This window comes from Dama dama, chromosome 22, assembly GCF_033118175.1.
Source record: "Dama dama isolate Ldn47 chromosome 22, ASM3311817v1, whole genome shotgun sequence".
NCBI lineage: Eukaryota > Metazoa > Chordata > Mammalia > Artiodactyla > Cervidae > Dama > Dama dama.
Window position 1 is genome coordinate 44236673 of NC_083702.1, and position 22560 is coordinate 44259232.

The following is a 22560-nucleotide window of genomic DNA, read 5'->3' on the forward strand; positions in this document are numbered from 1 at the left end:
GGGGGAGAATGGATACATGTGTGTGTATGGCTGAGTCCCTTCTCTATCCACCTGAAACTATCACACCACTGTTAATCGACTGTTCCTCAACACAAAATAAAAAGTTCACAGTATGAAAAAAATAAGAGGTTTCTCCCTTGGCCCCCGCCCATTCTCTAGTCCCCTTTCCTCCCTTTATCCAGGCTCCTTCTCTCTCCCCATCTATCACCTACATTCACCCCTCCCTTCCTGTGCTCAGCTGCAGAAATGTCAGTTTCCTAACCCTCAGCTCCAACAATTTTGTCTCACTCTCCTTTTTTCTCTAACAATATGCCTCTGCACCTTGACCCTGAATGTGCCCCTGGACCCTCACTGCTCTGGCGGTGGTGGAGTTGGATCCTCTTGCAGATGCTTATTGGTCTGGGTGAGCTCCTCTAACTTCCTCTCCAGGTCCCTGACCTGCTGCCGCAGGTTTTCAGCTGATGCTGTCTTTGCACCATCATGCAGGTGCATTGACTCGTTCACCAGGAAGCCCACATCCACCAGAAGGAAGACATCTGAAGTGGCTACACCCATGATTCGGGCTCCTTTGGTAACTGCCGAAGCCGTGCCTTTGAAAGCTCCCTCTACCTGCTGGATGGCTGGGGCTGAGATTCTCCCAGGGCTCACGAGGATGTTTGCATAGGCTGCAGAGTCAGGGTTGGCTTCACCTGTCTCCATGGCATGGATATTTATTTCAAGGTGTTTCTCGGCTTTTGCCAATTGCTCTGTTGTGACAACAATGTGGGGGTTGCTCTTGAGTACCTCTAGGAGCACCTTCCATTTCTTGACAGCAATTGACATCAATGGACTGGCTTTGTTTTCTGCTGATGACCTACTGACATGTTCCACGATGCTGAGGGACACAGTGGTCACAGCACTCGCTGCTCCCAGCCCTATCCCAGTGACTGAGAGTGCCATACTGGCCCCGGCTGTCACGGGTGCCAGAACCAGGCCAAGGATGGTCAGGGCGACAGATAAAGTGCTGGTGCTGTGGGTCACCACATTGGAGATGGTACAGTCCGTGTGGACTTTGTCTACATTGTCTGCAACTCCCAGAGCTTGCTTATGAGCTCCACCAGCTGCTGCGTCACCCAAGGAAACTTCTTCAGAAACCTCTTCCTATCCAGCTGCTCTTTTGGGAACGTTTCCTGGTCCTTCCCAGCCAAGTCTCTTTTCAATTCATTCGGATATTCGTGTAGTGCATTCATGTCTTCCCTGTAACATGAAGGTCAAGGGCTTAGAAAGGCTGTTTGCTTGTCTGTAAAATAGGTTCCAAAATGTCTATTCTGCATACATACAGAGATAGTACTATAAATCGATTAGAAGAGAAATTTACAAAAGTAAAACTTCCTCTTTCAACATTAAACACAGGTTTTATACGTTGTAGAGTCTCCATATACTTCTTAAATCCTCTAACAGCTAAGCAATAGTCACCTTAGAATACTCATAACTTAAGAGAGATATCTGATGGAATTCCTGGTGGTCCAGAGGTTATGATTCTGCACTCCCACTGCCTTGGGCATGACTCACTCCCTGGTCAGGGAACAAGGACCCCACAAGCCATGTGGCTCAGCCAAAGAAAAAAAATGTATTTGGTAGAGACGTCTCAGAGGCAGGTCAACACCAGCACTTCGAAAGAGTTGGTGAGTGGGAACTCCACAGAGAAACGAAGAGAAGTGGTGTTAGAGCAGAAAACCTGCATTCAAGGGCCTCAGTGTGTAGTGATAGGGAAGGCAATGGCACCCCACTCCAGTACTCTTGCTGGAAAATCCCATGGACGGAGGAGCTTGGTAGGCTACAGTCCATCGGGTTGCTAAGAGTTGGACACGACTGAGTGGCTTCACTTTCACTTTTCACTTTCATGCATTGGAGAAGAAAATGGCAACCCACTCCAGTGTTCTTGCCTAGAGAATGCCATGGACAGGGGAGCCTGATGGGCTGCCGCCTATGGGGTCGCATAGAGTTGAACAGGACCGAAGCGACTTAGCAGCAGCAGCTGCAGCAGTGTGTAGTGAGGAGTCAACCTGATCTTTGCCCTTGGTTACTGGGAAGTGGTCCCTAAGCCCCTAGAATATTCTGGCTGATACGAGTGTCCTCATCTGCCTGGGCCTTATGGCCACTGTTCATTCTGACAAGGAGACATGTGATGGGGCCTCTGGAGGAGGTGGACTCTAGGACATTCGTCCGACCTCTGGGAGGGGCTGGAGACCACAAGTCAGGGTAATTTGTCTTTAGCCGGGCGAGTGTCCCCGGCAGGCAGTGTTCCCTGTGCCCTGCCACTCACCGAGCTCCAGAACAGTAACGCATCCTGGGGACAATCGAAGCTTCGGGGGTGAAATCCGCCCAGACTCTGCCCTGTGGCTCATGGAAACCCACAGGCTTCCTGTAATACACTGGGATCATGATGGCTCTCAGTGAGTCCTGTCTGTTCTATAGGGAATTCTCAAACCTGAGGGTGGTTTTGGGGATCCCCTAAATTTTCCATTGGTTCAGATGAAAGCATAGTCCTGGGCACTGTGCCCTCATCCTTTGCAAATTGGCTGTCTCTATGACCTAGAATTTGTAAAAAAAAAAAACAAAAAAACCCAAAACTCCAAAGTCAGAACTAGAAGGCCCCTTAACAGTCCTTTAGTCTGCCATCGGCTGTCTTCTAAGGCTTGTGTCCTTGGCCTTCCCAGCAGCAGGTCCCTGAGTCCATCCACTGCCCCAGCTGCCTGGAGATCAGGAGATGTGTTGCTGGTTCCTCTTGGACTCTCCAGCCCACCTCACTGACTCCTGACCCAGTGCCCCTCACCTCTCGGGGGTCACATGTTAGTTTGTGACAGCTTCATGAGCCTGCATCCCAAGATCATGTGCAACTTTGTGGAACCTCTAAAGATTCAGGGACTTGAGGAAACACCCACCTGAACGGCTGAGCCTGAGGAGACCGGCACTTGCATAGCTGGTGGAGGAAGAGTTTCCTCTTAGGTGGGGATGTGTGAGGCTCCTCAGAATCTCTCAAATGACACACAATTGCAGCCACTCATTGTGACCCAGGAGGGCTCACTGAGCCACATGGACTTCCACTGTCAGGTGGGCTCCACGTAGATTAGAAGAGGGTCCCAGATGGAGGGAGAACCCAGGTCCCAGGCAGAGTGTGCAGTCAGGGTCACCCAGGGCCCTTTAGCCCAGCATGAGGGGATCCCATCTGGGAGGGAAGAAATGCCCCCCCTCCCACTCAGGGGACCTCTGCTAGGGTCACAGACTCTTCAGTTCTGTGTCCTTGGGGCCCACTCTCCTCACTCTAGTCCTTGTCCTGCTACCCAAGCCTGCCTACTAGTCTTCCAACCTGGACCCTCTACTCCACCATGACCCCTGGGTCTGACCCTGGTCCAGGCCTCCCTGGGCCTTTGGATGAGATGATTGCACTTGGTTCCCCACCTCTGACCCTGCAGTTCACTCTGAGGCAATCACCATAGGCCATCAGATTGAATTATTATTCCCACTGGACACATGCAAATCTGAAACTCTAACACATAAGCCCAGAACCCAGGAGGTGGGCACGGCTAGATCCAGGATCCCATCAGCTCCACCCAGTTCCTCTCCAGCCTCTCTGCTTTGTGGGCCTGCAGGATCCTGCAGGGTTGGTACCATTCCTAAGGGGACTAGAAAGGCTTTATCTAGGGAGAATCCCAAGTAATACAAATGATGGCATCAGGATTTTCTGACTTGCCCAAAAGGAAATTCTGCTTGGTTCTCATCACCAGAAAGAAAACTCTTCCCAAAAAGCTTTTTAAATGTTAATATTGATTGAATGCCTACTCTGTATCAGTCATTATGGGAAGATTGTTGCATGCAAGATCTCAGTATCCTCACAATAAAACTGAACAGATGATGAAGCGAAGGCAGAGAATAGCTCAGTAACTAGTCCAAGGTCACATAACCTGCCCCTTCCTTACAGGTTTCATCTTTTCTCAACCTGAGGTTGTTCAATGCCAGCAAATGACAAGGAGGAAACATTCCTCATGAGATACTGAGAAGGAACATCCTCGACCCCCACCATAGGGTCCTGCTTGGAGGAGGTGTGCCTGCTAGGAGAAACCTAGTCTGGTGCCGCGGGGTGTGGGTGACCCTCCTGACACACCGATCCACCTGTGGAGGTTACCTGGACAAACCAGCCGTCGCCTCAATTTTCCTCAGGAATTCAGTCAGCAGGAGAAGCAGTTCCTCCCTGCTCAGTATGTCCCAGAGACACTCAGCGACATCCTCAAAGAAGATCTCAATATCTAGATGAAAGGAAAGGGAATAAGGTTAGAAGAATTTGTGAAGAGAAAAAGGGAAAGTGTGAGTTGCTCAGTCCTTTTTGACTCTTTGTGACCCTGTGGACTATAGCCCGCTAGGCTCCTCTGTCCATGGGGTTCTCCAGGCAAGAATACTGGAGTGAGTAGCCATTCCCTCCTCCAGGGGATATCCCAACCTAAGGATAAAATCCAGATCTCCCACATTGCTGGTAGATTCTTTACTGTCTGAGTCACTGGGAAAGCGCAGAAGATTTTGTGGTGGATCATAAATGGTATTGGGCAGCTTTTTTTTTTTTTTTTTTAACCCTGTGTAACCTGGGGGAAGGCTCACAGATTTTGACAATCCACTCTAGAACAGGTATCTAGATGACCATGGCAATAGAAGATGAAGAGAGCTATTTGAGTTTTTGAATTTCGTGGACCCGAAGTGCTGAAGCTCCAGTTGGATGTTGCTGTAGCAATTCTGGAAGACCAGCAGGTTCTAACAAAGTCCAAGCATGTGGTGTAAACCCAGTGGATGCATATATCCGCTCTGGCACTCACAGTATAAAACCACTTCTACCTTATACTCCTAGCTGAGATGTGGCTGGGATAGTAGAAGCTGTTGGAGAGAATGTATCTGCTTACAAGAAAGGTGACATTCACTACCAGGATGATCTCTGGGGGCTACACCGAGTTTGCTCTGGCAGCCCATCACACTGTTCACTCGTGTCCCAAAAAAACTGGACTTTAAACAAGGAGCTGCCATCAGCACCTCATGTTTTACTGCTTATCGAGTCTGCTCCACAGTGTCCGTGAAAGCTGGAGGAAGTGTTGTGGGTCTAGTGGAGGAGCTGGAAGAGCAGCAGGCCAAATGGTTAGAGCTTATGGCTTAAAGATTTGGGCACAGCTACTATTAAGAAAGGACAAAAGATTGCTTTCCAAAATGGAGCCCATGAAGTGTTTAATCACAAAGAACCCAATTATATTGATTAAATTAAGACATCTTTTGGTGAATAAAAGTTGATGTGATTATTGAAATGTTTGCTAATGTCAGTCTTAGCGATGATTTGAGTTTTTTATCACATGGAGGATGGGGAATAGTTGTTGGCCTCAGAGGTCCTATTGAAATAAACCCACAGGATCCATGACAAAGGAATCTAGCATAAAAGAGTAGCTCTCCATTCATCCTCCAAGGAGGAATTTCAGTAGTTTGCAGCAGCCCTCTAGGCCAGAATGAAAATTGGTTGGTTGAGACCAGTAATAGGTCCCCAGTATTCACTGGGGAAGGTGGCCCAGGCTCATGAAGACATCATTCATACCAGTGGGGCTATGGCAAAAATCATCCTTCTCTTAAAATCATTAATCCTTCCATTGGTTTCCTGTGTAATTAAGAGGTTTCTTACCTTAATTTTACGTAGACTGCATTTGCTCTGCTTAGCAGTCATTTGATTCAGTGAGTTTCTTCTATCTAAAAAAATATTTATCTTAGGATTCACAAGCATTGGAGTGCACTTTATTTTATAGCTGGCAATATTCTTTATGCCTCCTACCTCTCATCAAGGAGTAGTGGGAAATCGGATGTTAGTGGTCACTTGGCATTGGAAGACATTGCAGAAATTCCTAACTAATTCTTATCATTAATTCCATACTTTTGACTAAAACATGCTAATTCAAAAGAGGACTGCTTGATTCCCAAGACTAGTTCTCTTTACAAAGGTTCTTTAGTCTCTAATTAGCCCAGAACTATACTGGATTCTGACAATTCTCTGAACTAAGTGAGACCCCCTTTCCAAACTAATCTCATCTAGATCTATAGGTCTCTCAGAATGGCAAGATAAACAATGTCCAGAGAAATCTGTTAGTTTTCCAATATTCCGCAGTATTTTATGCTATTCACTAGGTTAATCACTGACTACCAAGGATCCATGTACTCTCTGAGGACATCAGCCTTATCTCTGGTATCATATGATAGTAGGTGCATAGTGGGCTTCCCAGGAGGCACTAGTGGTACAGAATCTGCCTGCCAGTGCAGGAGATGTAGGAGATGTGGGTTTGATCCCTGGGTCAGGAAGATCCCCTGGAGAAGGTAATGGCAACCCACTCCAGTATTTATGCCTGGAGAATCCCATGGACAGAGGAGCCTGGTGGGCTACATACAGTACCCAGGGTTGCAAAGAGTCGTACATGATGAAGTAACTTAGCACATCAGGTGCATAGTTTCCAAATATATATATATTGATTGATTCAACCTGTTTCTGGCTGCATGAAGCCTTTAAATTACAAATGGTTGCTTAAGCTCCTCCAAGTGCCACAGCTTCCTCCAACTATTACTTGGGGCCCCCTGGATCAAAGATTGTCAATATGAGTGTAAGCAGAACATGCTGCCTCAACAATTTAGGGTCTGTGTCTCTGGCCATCTCGAAGCAGTCTGAACAGAATGGCCACCCCCTTCCCCTAGTAGCCATATTCTCCTAAATGAAAAGGGGGGAAATAAAGGATAACAGTCAGGGAGGAAGGACAGGGGTCCCCAAGTGGCAGGAGGAAATAAACCGCTAGTGGCAGATGTTTTCCCCCTTATCTACATGAGATTAAAAGGTTCCTTGTAATCCTGTGTTGCCATGATGACACCTGGTGCCCCCTGAACTTAACTTTTTCTCAAACCTTGAGCTAACCAACGTGTCTTTCTCATGGAAATGTTTTTCTTAACCTGTGTAATGAAACTATTCATTTGCTTGGAAATCTGCCTTTCTTCAAGATTCATGTCAATTGTTTTATGGCCAGAGGTGAGTCCCCTTCTGCCAGTCTCTCTCACAATGCATGTTCTGGGAGAGGAGCCTGGTGCAACACTCTCTGTCTGAGGCATTTTTTTATCTGATTAGTAGCTTGCTATCAGGTATATGCTGAAACTCCAATACTTTGGCCACCTCATGCGAAGAGTTGACTCATTGGAAAGGACCCTGATGCTGGGAGGGATTGGGGGCAGGAGGAGAAGGGGACGACAGAGGATGAGATGGCTGGATGGCATCACCGACTCGATGGACATGAGTTTGAGTAAACTCCGGGAGTTGGTTATGGACAGGGAGGCCTGGCGTGCTGCGATTCATGGGGTTGCAAAGAGTTGGACACGACTGAGCGACTGAACTGACTGACTAACTGATCAGGTATATAACGCCTTACTAAAAACTAGCAGGGGGACACTCTTTCTGTCCCCTTCTGAAGTCTATCTTAGAAGCTTTCTCTACCCCATTTACAGTTTAATGAAACTCTACTACAAAAATCTCTGAGTGATTCAGCCTTGTCTCTGCCTCCAGATTGAAGTCTTTTCCTTGGAGGCCAAGGATACTGGATTCGCTCACAGCTCACGAAAGTAACCTTTCAGAATTGTATCTATGTGTGACGGGGATCATTTATTTTTATTTAAATTAATAAACACAGTTGATGCCTTAAGAATGATCTGCTCTTGTTATCATAAAATGGTAACTGCAATAAATTCTAGAACAATTCTTTTTAAAAAATGCTATTTAGTATAAATTGTTAAAATTCATCTTCCTGAGGAGTGACCACCGGGGCACTGTTGGTAGAGTCACCTGGGTCATGGATGAACCTGCTTTTCCTGCCCTCACCCCCCAATTCATATGTTGAAGCTTTAATCCCCAATGACTGTATTTGAAAATTGGGCCTTTAAGGAGGCAATTGAGGTAAAATGAAGTCTTAAGTGTGAGGCCCGAATCCAATACGATTGTTGTCCTTATTAGAAAAGAAGACACCAGATTCTCACGCAGGAGAGGCGGCTCAGTGGTAAAGAATCCTCCTGTCAATGCAAGAGACCCAGGTTCGATCCCTGGATTGGGATCTTCCCCTGGAGAGGACTTCCCTGGTGGCTCAGATGGTAAGGAATCTGCCTGCAATGCCAGAGACCTGGGTTCAATCCCTGCATTGGGAAGATCCCCTGGAGAAGAGCTTGGCAACCCACTCAGGTATTCATGCCTGGAGAATCCCATGGGCAGAGGAGCGTGGCGGACTGCAGTCTATGGGGTCGCAAAGAGTTGGATACGACTGAGTGACTACACATGCTGATTCTCTCTCTTCCCCTGCCCTCCTCCAGAGGAAAGGCCATGTGAGGACACAGTTAGAGGGCAGTTAGGATTTGCAAGCCATGTGGAGCGGTCTCATCTGAAACCACCACTACTTTGATGATCTTGGATTTCCAAACCTCCAGAAATCATTATCTACTCCGAGGATTTAGATGTCTTCAGGAATTTACAGTTGCAATGTTTAGAAAGAGAATGAGGGCCAGAAAGAGAACGAGGGCTTTCTAGGTGGTACAGTGGTAAGGAATTCACCTGCCAATGCAGGAGACACAGGAGTTGTGGTTTCGATCCCTGGGTTGGGAAGATCCCCTGGAATAGGAGATGGCAACTCACTCCCAGTATTCTTGCTGGAAAATCCCAAGAACAGAGGAGCCTGGCGGGCTATAGTCCATGAGGTCACGCAGAATTGAACAGGTCTGAACAGATGAGAACATGCATACACACAAAGAGAGAGAGTACAGGCCTGTGTGTTTGTGAGTTACTTCTAGTAGAGACTGGCAGCACCCTGCAAATGCATGCTTTCGTGTTTTGGCGGTGAAACAAAAGAATATTCACATTACATGGGATAAAGAATGTAAGGAAAATAATTAACCTCGGATCAGTACAGGGCAAGATCACTGCTCAAATGAGTTACCAAAATCCCTGTGTGATTTCAGGGATCTAGAGATTACGGACTTTCAGGTAAGACACAGGTATATATGGGGGGATGGGACACGATGTAAGATGTGTTTCCTGGTGCATGAACACACAGAGGCATTATTTTTACTTCACAGAAGAAGAAAGTGAGACTCAGACAGGAGAACGGACAGCCCAAGGCCAGTGAGCAGAAAGCTCAGAGATGGAACCCAAGGTCAAGCATCAGACACTTCTTGGACATGACTCAATCCTCCTTATTTTAAACTCCTGTGATTTCTTCATTCTGCCACATAGGGATTTTTCCAACTAAATTTTGGTGGTGAGTATGCTTCAGCTGGAGGAGAGCTTGGCAACCCACTCCAATATCCTTCCCTGGAGAATCCCATGGACAGAGGGGCCTGGTGGGCTGCAGTCCTGGGGGTTGCAAAGCGTCAACAACAACTGGGCAGCTAAGCAGAGGCTGCAGCAGCACACCGCAGCACACACAGAAGGAGAAGTCCAGTGCTGTTCGCGTGAACTTATAGAACATTGTAAACCAGTGTGACCTCATTCTAAAAAGGATTTAGGACCACCCACCGCTGAGTGAGACTGCTATGTGAGAGGATCTTAATCAGAGACACTCAGGATGGGCAGGGGAGGGGATGAGCCAGGTGGAGGAGGGTTGGACACAGATGTGATCCTGTGAACAACCCGGTCACCCTTCCCCTCCACGTGGGAGGTGTCAAAGGCAAACTGGGGTTCAGTTCACTGTCCGCTGACTCTTGCAGAGCGGCTGGGTGAGCGGCAGGGTGAGAGCTGAAGGAATGGTGTCTGTGGTGATGCCCCAGGGTCTGGGAGCAGGAGGAGGCTGGGCCAGGGAGAGGGTAGGAGGAGCTCCAGGGACCCTGGATGACCTCCCCTCGATGCCCTGCCTGGCCCTGGGGACTCTCTCTGCTGTCCCCCCCCCATGGGCTGTCCTGGCCTCACTTCTGAGTCACTTGCTAGAGGGCAGTGGGGGAGGAAGTGAGCACCTAGCAAGCGGCTCCCCAAGGAGAGGGCTGGGAAAGAGGCTCTGTGGACACACCCCCACTGGGGGAACTCCACGTGGCCCCTCTGGGGGGCTCCAGGGTGCTTATCCATCCTCTTCTTGGTTCTTGATTCCTGTGTATGTTAACTCTGCCTGGAGGAACCACCCTCAATTCTGGGTCACATGTAGGAACTGGCCAGAAAAGATGCAGCTGCCTACCTGAGAGGTCTCTGAGGTTTTCTGAGCTCATGATGGCAGCAGCAGGGTCTCAGAGATCTCCCGCCAGCTCCTTGTTTCCGTCAGGCTGGAAGGAGGTGTGACCTCACCCTTGGGGAGAGAAAACAGATTGTGGGCTCGATCACGAGTGAGCAGTGCCTGCAGGGAACAGGGAGTGGTGAGGTCTCTGATCGGTCCTCTGGGACGGCCACCAGTGCCACCGGGGACTTAACCCAGCGTGGTTCTGTGTCTCCTGGGCTCTGTAGGTCACTAGTCAGGGAAAGTTCCTCATCTCCGTCCAACTTCCTCCAAGTCGTAGTCCTGTTATCCTGTTGGGGTACAAGGTGAAAATAATCACAGAGGAGACAGCCATCTGTAAAGTTATAGGAGTAATAAAACCAGAAACGGACGAACAGATAGGAAGGAATAGTCTGGAAGTTACATGAGGTTGGAGCAACTCTGTTACTAACTGGCAATAGGTGATGTTGATCCAGTGTCTATGACGTGCAGGCTCCTGAAACTAATCTAACTTTAGGTCAGCCCAGTGTTTCACACTGGTGCCTGAGCCTGGACTTCAACCCAAGTCTTTCTGATCCAGATTCCAGTTTGTGATGACTATGCTCTACTCCATTTAATATATGAAAATAATTACTTGCGGATATATGTTTATTGGTAAATCACTCTTCTCATTCTAAAGTGATGTCTTGCCCCCAAGGCTCAAGTCTGCCTTGACAAAGTTCCTGGTGGTGCAACTCTGACAGCCCAGGTCTTCGTTACTTCTGCAAGAGCCTTTATCTGACAAGGGCCTGGAGTCCCACCAGCCCCACCCCACTTCCTGTATCCCTGCCCTGCGTGGTTGAGGACCCCGAATGGTGCCCCGTCCTCTCTGCTGTCCTCCCTTGACTATTGGACTTTAGGTTGTCTCTAATACCTTGTGTAAATAATAAAGAACACTCTCCTTGTATTAAACTTCACTCACATTTGAGACTGTTTCCTTAAGCTATTTCTAGAAGTACAATTACTAAATCACAAGGCATCAAAACCTAAAAGTATTTTCATACCTATTTCCTAGGTTTCATAAATTTCATAAAATTTCATACCTGTTGTTATGCAAACAAACTCATAATTTATGTTTGCACTCATAATATATGAGGATGTACATCCTTTCAGACTTTCCCATTCACAGTGGTCTTTAAAAAAAAAAAAAGGCTCAGGTCTTTGTATATAAAAATTTTATTTTGGTTCTGCATGTGATTATCTTGCCATGGGAGAAGAGGAAGGAAAGCAGATGTTGGTTACATTTAGCTACTGTTTTAAGAAAGCAAAAGAGCCTTTGTCAACTCCTCCTCCTGAGACCTGACTGAAATGATAGTAAAGGTACTTACAGGTATAATAACAGCTGTGGATAAGAGTGACTTGTGTTTGTGGTCATTGCTCTGCATTGGTGTTGGCTCCGAAACTTTACATATGATAACTTGTATGTTATTCCATTAACATTTGATATGTGTACATTGTATCCCCATCTACACATAAGGAAGCTGAAGTACAGAAGTTATATGATTTGGCCAAGGTCCGAAGTCTTGCCCCTGGTAGACTGGCCACCCTACTCACTGGGTCAAGGACCATAGCCTCCCTCTTCTTCCTCTGCTGTTAATAAAATCAAGCATGGGGGCAACAGGAGACCAGAGTGTTCAACAAATGTTTGAAGACTCACTGGATGGAGAAGTGATAGCTGAATAAAGAGGGTGCAGGAGAGGGAGAGTGCAGGAGAGGGAGAGAAACAGGGAGCGTGTTCACAGGAGAGAAGACTGGTCTGCTGGGCAGAGCCCCAGAGAGGGAGCAAGATGAGAGGGAGGCCGAGGGGAGAGCAGGGGACAAGCTCAGCAACCCCACATCCCATCCCATATTCACAGCAGCCTTCACTCTTCACCAGACCTTTAGAAATTACTTGAGAATGAGATGCAGGAAAAAATTAGATTATGTGTTTGTTTAATTAAGGAGGAAGATAAAGGATACCCATGAGAGAGATAGATGTGGGATCCAGGAATCAGGAACATCAACCCAGTGGGAAGGAAATCCAAGGATCCCAGCTGGACGCACAGCAGACGTAGAGAGAAACCAGGCCAGAATGGGATAAGAAGTCCAGAGTCTGTGGGGACAGGGGACTCAGTATCACATGAGGCACAGTTGTAAAGAAATGGAGCAAATGTTGAAGATAAACAGTGCAAGGGTGAAAATGAAGCCAATTAGAAACATCAGGAAAAACTAAAGGTCTTCCCAGAAGCATGTGCAGCTATTTGGTATAAGTTCAAAATCACAGCAGATGGTGATTGCAGCCATGAAATTAAAAGATGCTTACTCCTTGGAAGGAAAGGTATGACCAATCTAGATAGCATATTAAAAAGCAGAGACATCAGTTTGCCAACAAAGGTCCGTCTAGTCAAGGCTATGGTTTTTCCAGTGGTCATATATGGATGTGAGAGTTGGACCGTGAAGAAAGCTGAGCTCCGAAGAACTGATGCTTTTGAACTGTGGTGTTGGAGAAGACTCTTGAGAGTCCCTTGGACTGCAAGGAGATGCAACCAGTCCATCCTAAAGGAGATGAGTCCTGGGTGTCCATTGGAAGGACTGATGCTGAAGCTGAAACTCCAATACTTTGGCCACCTCATGTGAAGAGTTGACTCGTTGGAAAAGACCCTGATGCTGGGAGGGATTGGGGGCAGGAAGAGAAGGGGACAACAGAGGATGAGATGGCTGGATGGCATCACTGACTCGATGGACATGAGTTTGAGTAAACTCCAGGAGTTGGTGATGGACAAGGAGGCCTGGTGTGCTGCGATTCATGGGATCGCAGTAGTCGGACAGGACTGAGCGACTGAACTGAACTGAGCTGAGTTTTAAAGAAAAGTATTAAAATGTCACAAATATGTAAACTCTGTTGTTTGACTTTTAAAAAAAAATCTAAGGTAAATTAATGTATGTCCATGTCCTGGTTTTCCCATTTTGATTATTTTGGATGCTGTTTTAAAACTGAAGTATTGTTGATATATATAATATTTATCAATTTGGTTACTCAGTATAAAAATTAAAACACATTTCTAGAACTTGGGAGCTGAAGCTCTGAAAGGAAGCATTGTTTACAAAGCTAGGAGTAAAGAAATAGTAGCTCCAGTTGAAAGTGTAGCAAATAAATATGTAAATAAAATGTTTACAAGTGCAACACTTCCTAATAGAGGATACAAAATTAGAGAAATAATGATACAAGCAGAAGATGGGGAAGGGTATAAAAAAGTATAAAACTAAATGAAATCCTTATTTTTCTGAGTAAGAAATAAATAAATAATATACAAATTTTTAAGTAAAAAAAATGAAAAATGCAATACCTAATACTAATTAGCGATTGTGGTTGATGACACCCCACTATGCACCAGGCACCTTTCCAATTGCTTGGTATGAATTCACTTACTTTTAGTTCTCACAATAATCCTATAAGAAAGGAAACTGAAACTCAGAGAGGTTAAGTAATTTACTCAAACCACACAACTAGTGCTAGAGTCAGAATTCAAGTCCAGATTCCTGTATCCTGAGCACATTCTCACATGATTCCACCTCCCAATGTTGTAATATCAACATTTGTGTGTGTGTTAGTCACTCACTGTGTCTGACTCTTTGTGAGCCCTTGGACTGTGGCCCACCTGGCTCTTCTATCTATGGAATTCTCCTGGCAAGAATAGTGGAGTGTGTTGCCATTTCCTTCTCCAAATATAATTTAAAGACCTTGATCAACTATCTAAAGAAATAGCTGGATTTAGAAAAGGCAGAGGAACCAGAGATCAAATTGCCAACATCCGCTGGATCATTGAAAAAGCAAGAGTTCCAGAATAACATCCAACTCTACTGTATTGATTATGCCAAAGCCTTTGACTGTGTGGATCACAACAAACTGTGAAAAATTCTTAAAAGATGGGAATACCAGACCACCTGACCTGCCTCCTGAGAAATCTGTCTGCAGGTCAGGAAGCAACAGTTAGAACTGGACATGGAACAGACTGATTCCAAATTGGAAAAAGAGTGCGCCGAGGCTATATATTGTCACCCCGGTTAATTAACATATATGCAGAGTACATCATGAGAAATGCTGGGCTAGATGAAGCACAAGCTGGAATCAAGATTGCCAGGAGAAATATCAAGAACCTCAGATATGCAGATGACACCACCCTTATGGCAGAAAGCGAAGAAGAACGAACTCAAGAGCCTCTTGACGAAAGTGAAAGAGGAGAGTGAGAAAATTGGCTTGAAACAACATTCAGAAAACTAAGATCATGGCGTCTGGTTCCATCACTTCATGAGAAATAGATGGCAAGCAATGGAAACAGTGACAGACTTTATTTTGTTGGGCTCCAAAATTACTGCAGATGGTGACTGCAGCTGTGAAATTAAAAGACGCTTGATCCTTGGAAGAAAAGTTACAACCAACCTAGACAGCATATTTACAAGCAAAGACATTACTTTGCCAACAAAGGTCCATCTAGTCAAGGCTATGGTTCTTTCAATGTGAGATGTTGGACTATAAGGAAAGCTGAACTCCGAAGAATTGATGCTTTTGAATTGTGGTGATAGAGAAGACTGTTGAGAGTCCCCTGGACTGCGAGGAGAGCCAGCCAGTCCATCCTAAAGGAAGTCAGTCCTGAATATTCGTTGGAAGGACTATGCTGAAGCTAAAACTCTAACACTTTGGCCACCTGATGAGAACTGACTCATTGGAAAAGACCCTGATGATGGAAAAGATTGAAGACAGGAGGAGAAGGGGAAGACAGAGGATGGGATGGTTGGATGGCATCACCAACTCAATGGACCTGAGTTTGAGTAAACTCTGGGAGTTGGTGATGGACAGGGAGGCTGGCGTGCTGCAGTCCATGGGGTTGCAAAGAGTTGGACACAACTGAGCGACTGAACTGAACTGAAAGAAATAGCTTTTCCTTGGGAAGGAATGAGTAGAACCCTTTGTACAAATTGATGTTTTTAACCATATGCACTTAGGATTTTTTATTGTTTTAACTCTAAGACAGCTACTAGTGAAGTTCCTCAGTTGTGTCCGACTCTTTGCAATCCCATGGACTATAACCTACCAGCTTCCCCCATCCATGGAATTTTCCAGCCAAGAGTACTGGAGTGGGTTGCCATTTCCTTCTCCAGGGACTCTTCCCCACCCAGGGATCGAACCCAGGTCTCCCACATTGCAGGCAGACACTTTCCTGTCTGAGCTACCAGGGAAGCCCTAAGACAGCAGAAGTCACTTTATCGTATTCAGTAACCCACAAGAATGAATGGTTTCTAGCATCACCACCTTAAAGATGATGGAAGCAGTTGAATTAAGTGCCAACAAGAAATCTGTGACTCTTGCTGTGACAACTGTCACTGTAGGAGGCATGTTCATGTTGATGAAACCAAGTTCTCTAGAAAAGTAGGCATGAATATAGGGTTAAACTAGAATAATGAGTGTGAACTTGACCTTAAACAGATATTGTCCAGCAGCATCTTTCCCACCCACATGTGCACCCATGGGCTTCTGTCCATCAAAGGAAGGAAGATCCCTTGCAGGGGAGGTGATACCCACAGGTTGGCTTCTCTACTCCTGTAGAGGCAAGGGTGCTCTTGAAGATGATCAGAGAAGTGGTCAGAAGGGGCACCCGCATATAACAGTAAAAATAATAATAATAATAAAAGATAATGTTACTATAAATATATTTCATTGGGCCTTGCTGAGTCTGTGAAAGGCCATGAGTTCATAATAATAATCAAATGAGAGGACTTTAGATAAAGTGTGGCCAGAAAAGGAGAGATAAAGTTTAAAAACTGCACTGGTGGTAATGCAGGAGATGAAAAATGCAAGAGATGTGGGTTCAGTGCCTGAGTCGGGAAGATCCCCTGGAGAAGAAAATGGCAACTGTGGAGCTGCTGGGGCTGGCAGGCGGCCCGGACCTGGGTTTCGGTTTTCCCTGAAATGGTGGGATTCCCCGCCCCCATCAGGTAACCTGGAGCCAGCCAATCAATATGTGCCCAGTAAGAAACAAAGGGAGAGCTGAAAAGCCCGCGAACGCCCAGGTTTGAAAAAAGCCCGCTAAAGTTTGTACCAATAAAATTGCTTTGCAAACATGTAACCAATCCGCTTAAGCCAGCTACCAACTGCTTATGTTCACCCTACAAGTTTAACAGCTGGGGCTCGGGGCTTTTTTATGACCCTGCACCACTGCATTGGTTGCGGCAAAAGCCCTGACTCGAGTCAGTAATAAACTTCCCTTTTTTGCAAATTGCATTGTCTTAGAAGCCTTCTCTCCTCCCGCTCAGGGATTCGGACATCGGGCAAAACAGCAACCCACTCAAGTGTTGTTGCCTAGGAAATCCCATGGAGAGGAGCCTGGTGGGCTACAGTTCATGGGGCTACAAAGAGTTGGACAGGACTGAGCTGGTATCTTTCTTTCTTTTCTTTTCATGATGTAAAGAAGAGAAATTGTAATAGGAAATATTTTGTTATGAAATAAATTTAATAAGAAGAGCTGTCTTGAAGTCTGAGGGGATATTCCATTCTGCTTATTCACAGGAATGTTTATAAAGGATTGAGAAAGAAAGAACCCCTGACATCCCAAAGCTGGCCTGGTATCAACACAGGGTGATGTTCTTTTTCTCTTGGATGTAAAGGCTCTCACAGAACTCCAACTTCACACAGTGTCACCCTGAGAGCAGGAGTGAAGAAGAGAGCAAACACGCATCACTGCATCCCCACCAAGGAAACACCCCTCCCTTGGTTGAAAAGCATGACTGCTCCTTCTCTACCAATTGCAACTTTATCCTCGCTCTGGTCCCCAACTCCAAAGATGGAGTTACTGAGACTCACACTGGTAGAACTGACCCCAGTTCTCGGCAGCACCCAATCTAGAGTTGCCCCATGTCTTTAGAGCCTCCCCCAATCCCCTCCCCTAAGCCCCATCCTAGGATCTATCTTTCTATCACCTTCTCTCTGTGATGCCCAGGGTTGTCCCTCAGGAAGAGTAACCATCAGCTTGTCCACTAGGGAGTGTGCCTGGTGGCAGAGGCTAGAGGCAGCGACCTTGTGGATGGGCGAGTATTCACAGAGGAGGCCTGCCTCCAAGCAGATGGGAGAGGAGAGCTGGTTGCTCCTCTGCCTCCTTCTCTGCCTCAAAGCTGCAGGACCCCAGGAGCCAGGGCAGCCAATTGAAGTCATGAAACATGAGAAGGAAAATTCAAGCCAGAAAGAAGAGGAGGGCTCCAGCAGAAGGGCCAGCTCCTGGATGAGGCCAAAGAATTGTAAATGCATCATGACCCTTGACTTATCCTTCTGTCCTTCCCTCCCGTTCTTGTCCTGGTCCTGACCCTTGTCTTGGGCCTCAGCTGTGTATAGATGTTGGGCGGTGCTCCCTTCTGACGGATTTCTATTGTGAGTGTCTTCCTCTTTTAGCCTCCAGGTCACTTCCTGGAAAGGCTGTTTCTGGGAAAAGGGAGGACTATGGGGAAACCTGTCCCTGCCCAACTGCATGGCCAGACACAGAGCCCTCCCCTCCATGTGGGCAGACAGAGATTCTACTAAACATCTCCCTGCACGTGGTACAGCGCATACTCTATGGGCAGGGATAGGAGGGGTAAAGGCAGGGTCAGATTCAGAGTCCTTAGCCCATCACCAGGCCCTCCTGATGCTCCTACTCCTGTCTTTCTCACCCTCCTGACTCCACAGGGCCTGGTCCAGGGGCCTGGAGGACTCCCAGCTCCCTGGACTCTGATTCCCCCCCAGCCTCCAGGCCTTTGCTCAGGTTGCTCCTCCCCCTGCAATGCCTTGCCCCACCTGCCTCACCAGGTGAAATGTTATCTGTAATTAGAGTTCCCACTCCAAAGCCTCCTCCCCCTGCTGCCTCCCCCAGTTCCTCTTCAAGCCCCACTGGAATCTTGCACTTTCCTTGTTGCAGGTCTGTTTGTGTGGATTTCCTGCAGCTCCCAGCCCTGGGCAGGTGCCCTGTCTCTTCTCTGCTGCTCCTCCTGCTCCAGGGCCTCCAGGGCTCCCTCCACCCTCCCAGACACAGCCTGGCTAGAATACGAGGTGTGGGACCCGTTACTGGGACATGAAGCAACCAGTTTCATGAAGACACAGCACCACACTTCTTTTACCTGCGGTGGAGTACTTAGATTTGTTTTCCTTGTCTGTCTTGATAAAAGTTCTTTCTGATAGACAGTGTCATCACATTTCTGAGTGTATCCATTTATGGGCATCCTGCACTTTCCAGAACACCCTCTGCCAGTAAACTGCAATGTGAGACCTACATTGCCTATGCTGTATGTCATCTTGGTTTAGGAAAGCTTTTGTAGGAACACAGACACACCTGAGTCCACATCCAGGCTCTGCCCCTGCTTAACCTGTGCCTCGGGCCATGACCTCACCTCCCCGAGCTTCCGTTTCCCTTCTGTAGTGAAATCACCCTTTGCTCAGACAGTCATCCTGAGGATGGGGAGATGGGCGGGGGTCCTACCCACCCCCTGCTTACCTAGCAGTCTTCCTCTGGCTGAGTGTGAACGAGATCCAGTTGTTCTCAGCTCTGCAGATGCAGCCGCCTTCTGTCTCTGCAACAAACCTCGCATACCTTGTGGTCCCAGATATATTCGGAGAACCAGAAGGGAAAGCAAAACCCTCACTTCTGAGTGGCTCAAGTTACCATCACTCTGTCCACCAGGCCCTGCCCAGAACTATTCCCACCCTCCTGCTGCCCCCTTAGAGAAACAAGCCCAGCCCTGACATCCCATGTCCTTCTGACACAGCCCACCCTGCCTCGGCTCCTTGAAGGTGACCTGCCATCAACACACTGTGAGTCCCTTGGCCAACCACTCCGCCACCCCATGGCTGTCTCTCCACCCCCTCAGACCTCCCCACCCACCCGCTTACCAGCCTGCCTGCTTTATTCACCTTCATGCCACCAAACGTGGCACAGTTCCAGAACACACCAGCTCCTCACCGCATACTGGTCATACTGCTGCTGCTGAGGGTCACATCACCGTGCCTTCTAGGGCTTGTTCATGCAGGTCCTTCTGCCAGGGAAACCTGCTGCATCGAACCTGGAGAAATCATACTCACCCTGTAAAGCCAAAGTCTGGCATCACCTCCTCTGAGAAGCCCTCCAGGACCTCCCTTGCAGAGTCCACTCTCCTTGCTCTGCTCCCTTGGTACCTGGGAGAGGGGCCTAAGGCCACCCCTCAGCCACTCTCTTCATGCCCGCCCCCACTCCTTTTGATCAAGTCCTTCTAGACTTGGCCCTGCTGACAGGCACAGAACTAGTGCCTTCAGGTCTAGCAACTCACCTGAGGAGGCCCAGCCTTGGTGGTCAAGGTCATTTGGATGGATGCAAAGTTTGTGGGAAGGGCTGAGAGCACGCTGCTCTTTTCTACCCTGGATTCTTGTAGGTGCACAGTTTCTTTTCTCGAAATGGAGGACCTTTATAGGAAGGCTAGTGATCTGGCAACTCAAAAGTCAACAACAGAAAACCAGTCTTATTTTCTGCCTGGTTCCTGAGCAAAGAGCCAAAGTGTATGGAGGGCTGCGCATTAGCCCCCCTCTGTGCAGGCTCTGTCCACACCTTTCCTGTTTTACTCTCACAACAGCTCTAGGACGTGTCGGCTGCATTTTTCAGATAAAGAAACAGAAGAAAAGGTCCTACAGCCTGAGAGTCCTGGTGGACTTTTCTTTTTTGCCCCAACCACAAGGGGCAGCAGTGGGGCTGGACCCCCCCATGGAGGCACACCTGCCCATCCTTCAGGGCTGTTTCACCCCAGAAAATGGCCCGGGTCATCATGGCCACCTTCCCCATCTTAGAGGGAGGGACAGAGGAGTGATGGGTGTTACTCCATGAGGACCACACTCTACAGTTTGGTCTTACAATTACCCTGGAACACAGACCAGGAATCTGACCTGATTTGTGCAGTAAGGTAGCTGATGGCAGGGGTGAGGTGGGAGCTTTCTTCCAGCAACTCAGGGGAGGCACCAAGATTCAAACCAAGGTCGTCACTGCCTATTGTAAACGTCACTCCTTGTTTAAAGTTCCTTTTTTTTTCTTTCCTTTAAATCATTTTTTCCCCAGTAAACTCCCTCCTAGTGATTCTTCTCTCTTCCACTAGCATGAGTTTGTCTGGAAGTTAAGCAAAACCTCCCTGAGATGCAGAACTCAGCTAATCCAGAGGAGCTGTGTCCAGCGGTCATGAAGTTCCTCTGCTGAGAACACCTAATAGACGCCAACCCATCATGGACTCAATAAACACCAGCTCATGGGAGAGCAGCCACGGGAGCTGCAGACTCAAATCAGGTGAGGACTCAGCAAGGCTTCAACCCAGGGCATGAGCTGAGACCACCTATTTGGAGATCCTAAAGATTCAGTGACAATAAAATTGGGCTCCACTTAACCCCAACATCACAAGAGAAGCACCCCAGGATGGCTCCAGCAACCCACCTGCCTGTCCTCATCCCTTTTTATAGGACCAGTGGGAGTGAGTAGGGAGCTTCAGACTGAGCATGTGACCAGAGGGCTTTAGAGTCATCAGACTCGCTGATGGAGGCGGACCCCGGGGGGCAGAACACAGGGGATGCCTTCCAGGCCGACAGCACAGGCGACCTCAAGGGAACGGGTCTCGGCCACTCACTGCCAGGCTGCCCTTGTCACAATAGCCAAAGTGAGGAAGGAAGAAAAATAATATAAGAAAAATTCTGTCTATACATACCATGGACTATTACTCACTTAAAAAAGGAAGCAAGTTCTTTTTTAAAAAATTATTTTAAAAGGAAGAAAATTCAGACACATGCTACAGCCTGGATGTGCCTTGGAGACATTATGTTCAGTGAAATAAAACAGTTACAAGAAACTTATTGTATTTTCTGTTTTTATTAGGTTTGCAGAGTAGGCAAATGGATAAAGACAGAAAGGGTGGTGGTTGTCAGGGGCTGTGGGAGGGGGAGGTAGAGTTAAGGTCTAGTAGAGTCTCAGGTTTCAGGAAGAAATAATAGGGGGATGAATGGTGGTGATGGCTGCACAATATATAAATGTATTTGATACCACTCACCTGTACACTTAAAAATGGTTAAGTGGTAAATTTTATGTTGTGTATATTTTACCACAGGAAGTAAAAAAGAAAGAAAGAAAATCCTATCACAAAGGACAAATATTGTATGATTCCACTCACATGAGGTCCTGAGAGGAGTCAAATTCATAAAAATCAGGGGTACACTGGTGCTTTCCAGGGGTGGAGAGGAGGGAGAATGAGGTATTAGTTTATAATTGGTACAGAGTTTCATTTTTGATGTAAACATTCTGTGGATGGATGGTGACGCTGGTTGTACAATGATGTGAGTGTCCTTAATACCACTGACCTGTACACTGAAAAGTGGGTAAAATGGTAAATTTGATGATTTTAAAATTAAAACAAATTGTTAAAAAGCTGAGCCTTTATGGGGTAACATAACACCTGAACCCTTTACAGTGCGTAAAACACTTTCACACACACCGTTGTGCAAACTACCTCAGCCCTGTAATGGAAACATTTGCTATCTCAATGTCACCTGGCAAAACTAAGGTTCAGACTTGCCCCCAAATGGGGCAACAGGCTGGTCGGTCTTTTTTCTGGACAATCCCATTCCTTAGAAGAAGAGTAATCCTTAAACATTCCAGTAGTCTAAAAATGTACTTTCCTTCCATAAATGCTCCCTGAGAGCTCGAGATGAGTCATAAACATCAATTACCTCTTGTTCAAAGAAGTGAGCTCAAGGACCGAGCCCCTAGGGGCCACAGGGAGCTGAGTCTGGCGGGGCCAATGGGGAACCTCTGTGACTGGCACCAAGTGTCAACTCATTTCTGCAACAGCCCCACCTCGGGGGAAAGCTGCCTGAACTCTTCACAGAGACTCTGGGGCCCACTCTTCTGTGTCCACATCTGTCCATCTTCCATGAGTGGGGAGAGAATTTGGCATCACGCAGCCCTCCTTGATGGGGATAAAATGGAAGCAGTGACACACTTCATTTTCTTGGGCTCCAAAATCACTGTAGATGGAGACTACAGCCATGAAACTAAAAGACATTTGCTTCTTGGAAAAAAAGTTATAACCAACCTAGACAGCGTATTAAAAAGCAGAGACATCACTTTGCTAACAAAGTCCCCTATAGTCAAAGCTATGATTTTCCCAGTAGTCATGTATGGATGTGAGAGTTGGAGCCTTCTTTGTAGAAGGCTGAGTGCTGAAGAACTGATGCTTTTGAACTGTGGTATTGGAGAAGACTCTTGAGAGT

General features: G+C 47.1%; 2 pseudogenes; one reads left to right on the forward strand and one right to left on the reverse strand.

Moving 5' to 3' along the window:
* Nucleotides 1–213: 213 nt before the first annotated feature.
* LOC133043339 (apolipoprotein L3-like) lies at nucleotides 214–19535 on the reverse strand (annotated as a pseudogene).
* LOC133044031 (zeta-crystallin-like) lies at nucleotides 4687–7654 on the forward strand (annotated as a pseudogene).
* Nucleotides 19536–22560: the final 3025 nt, after the last annotated feature.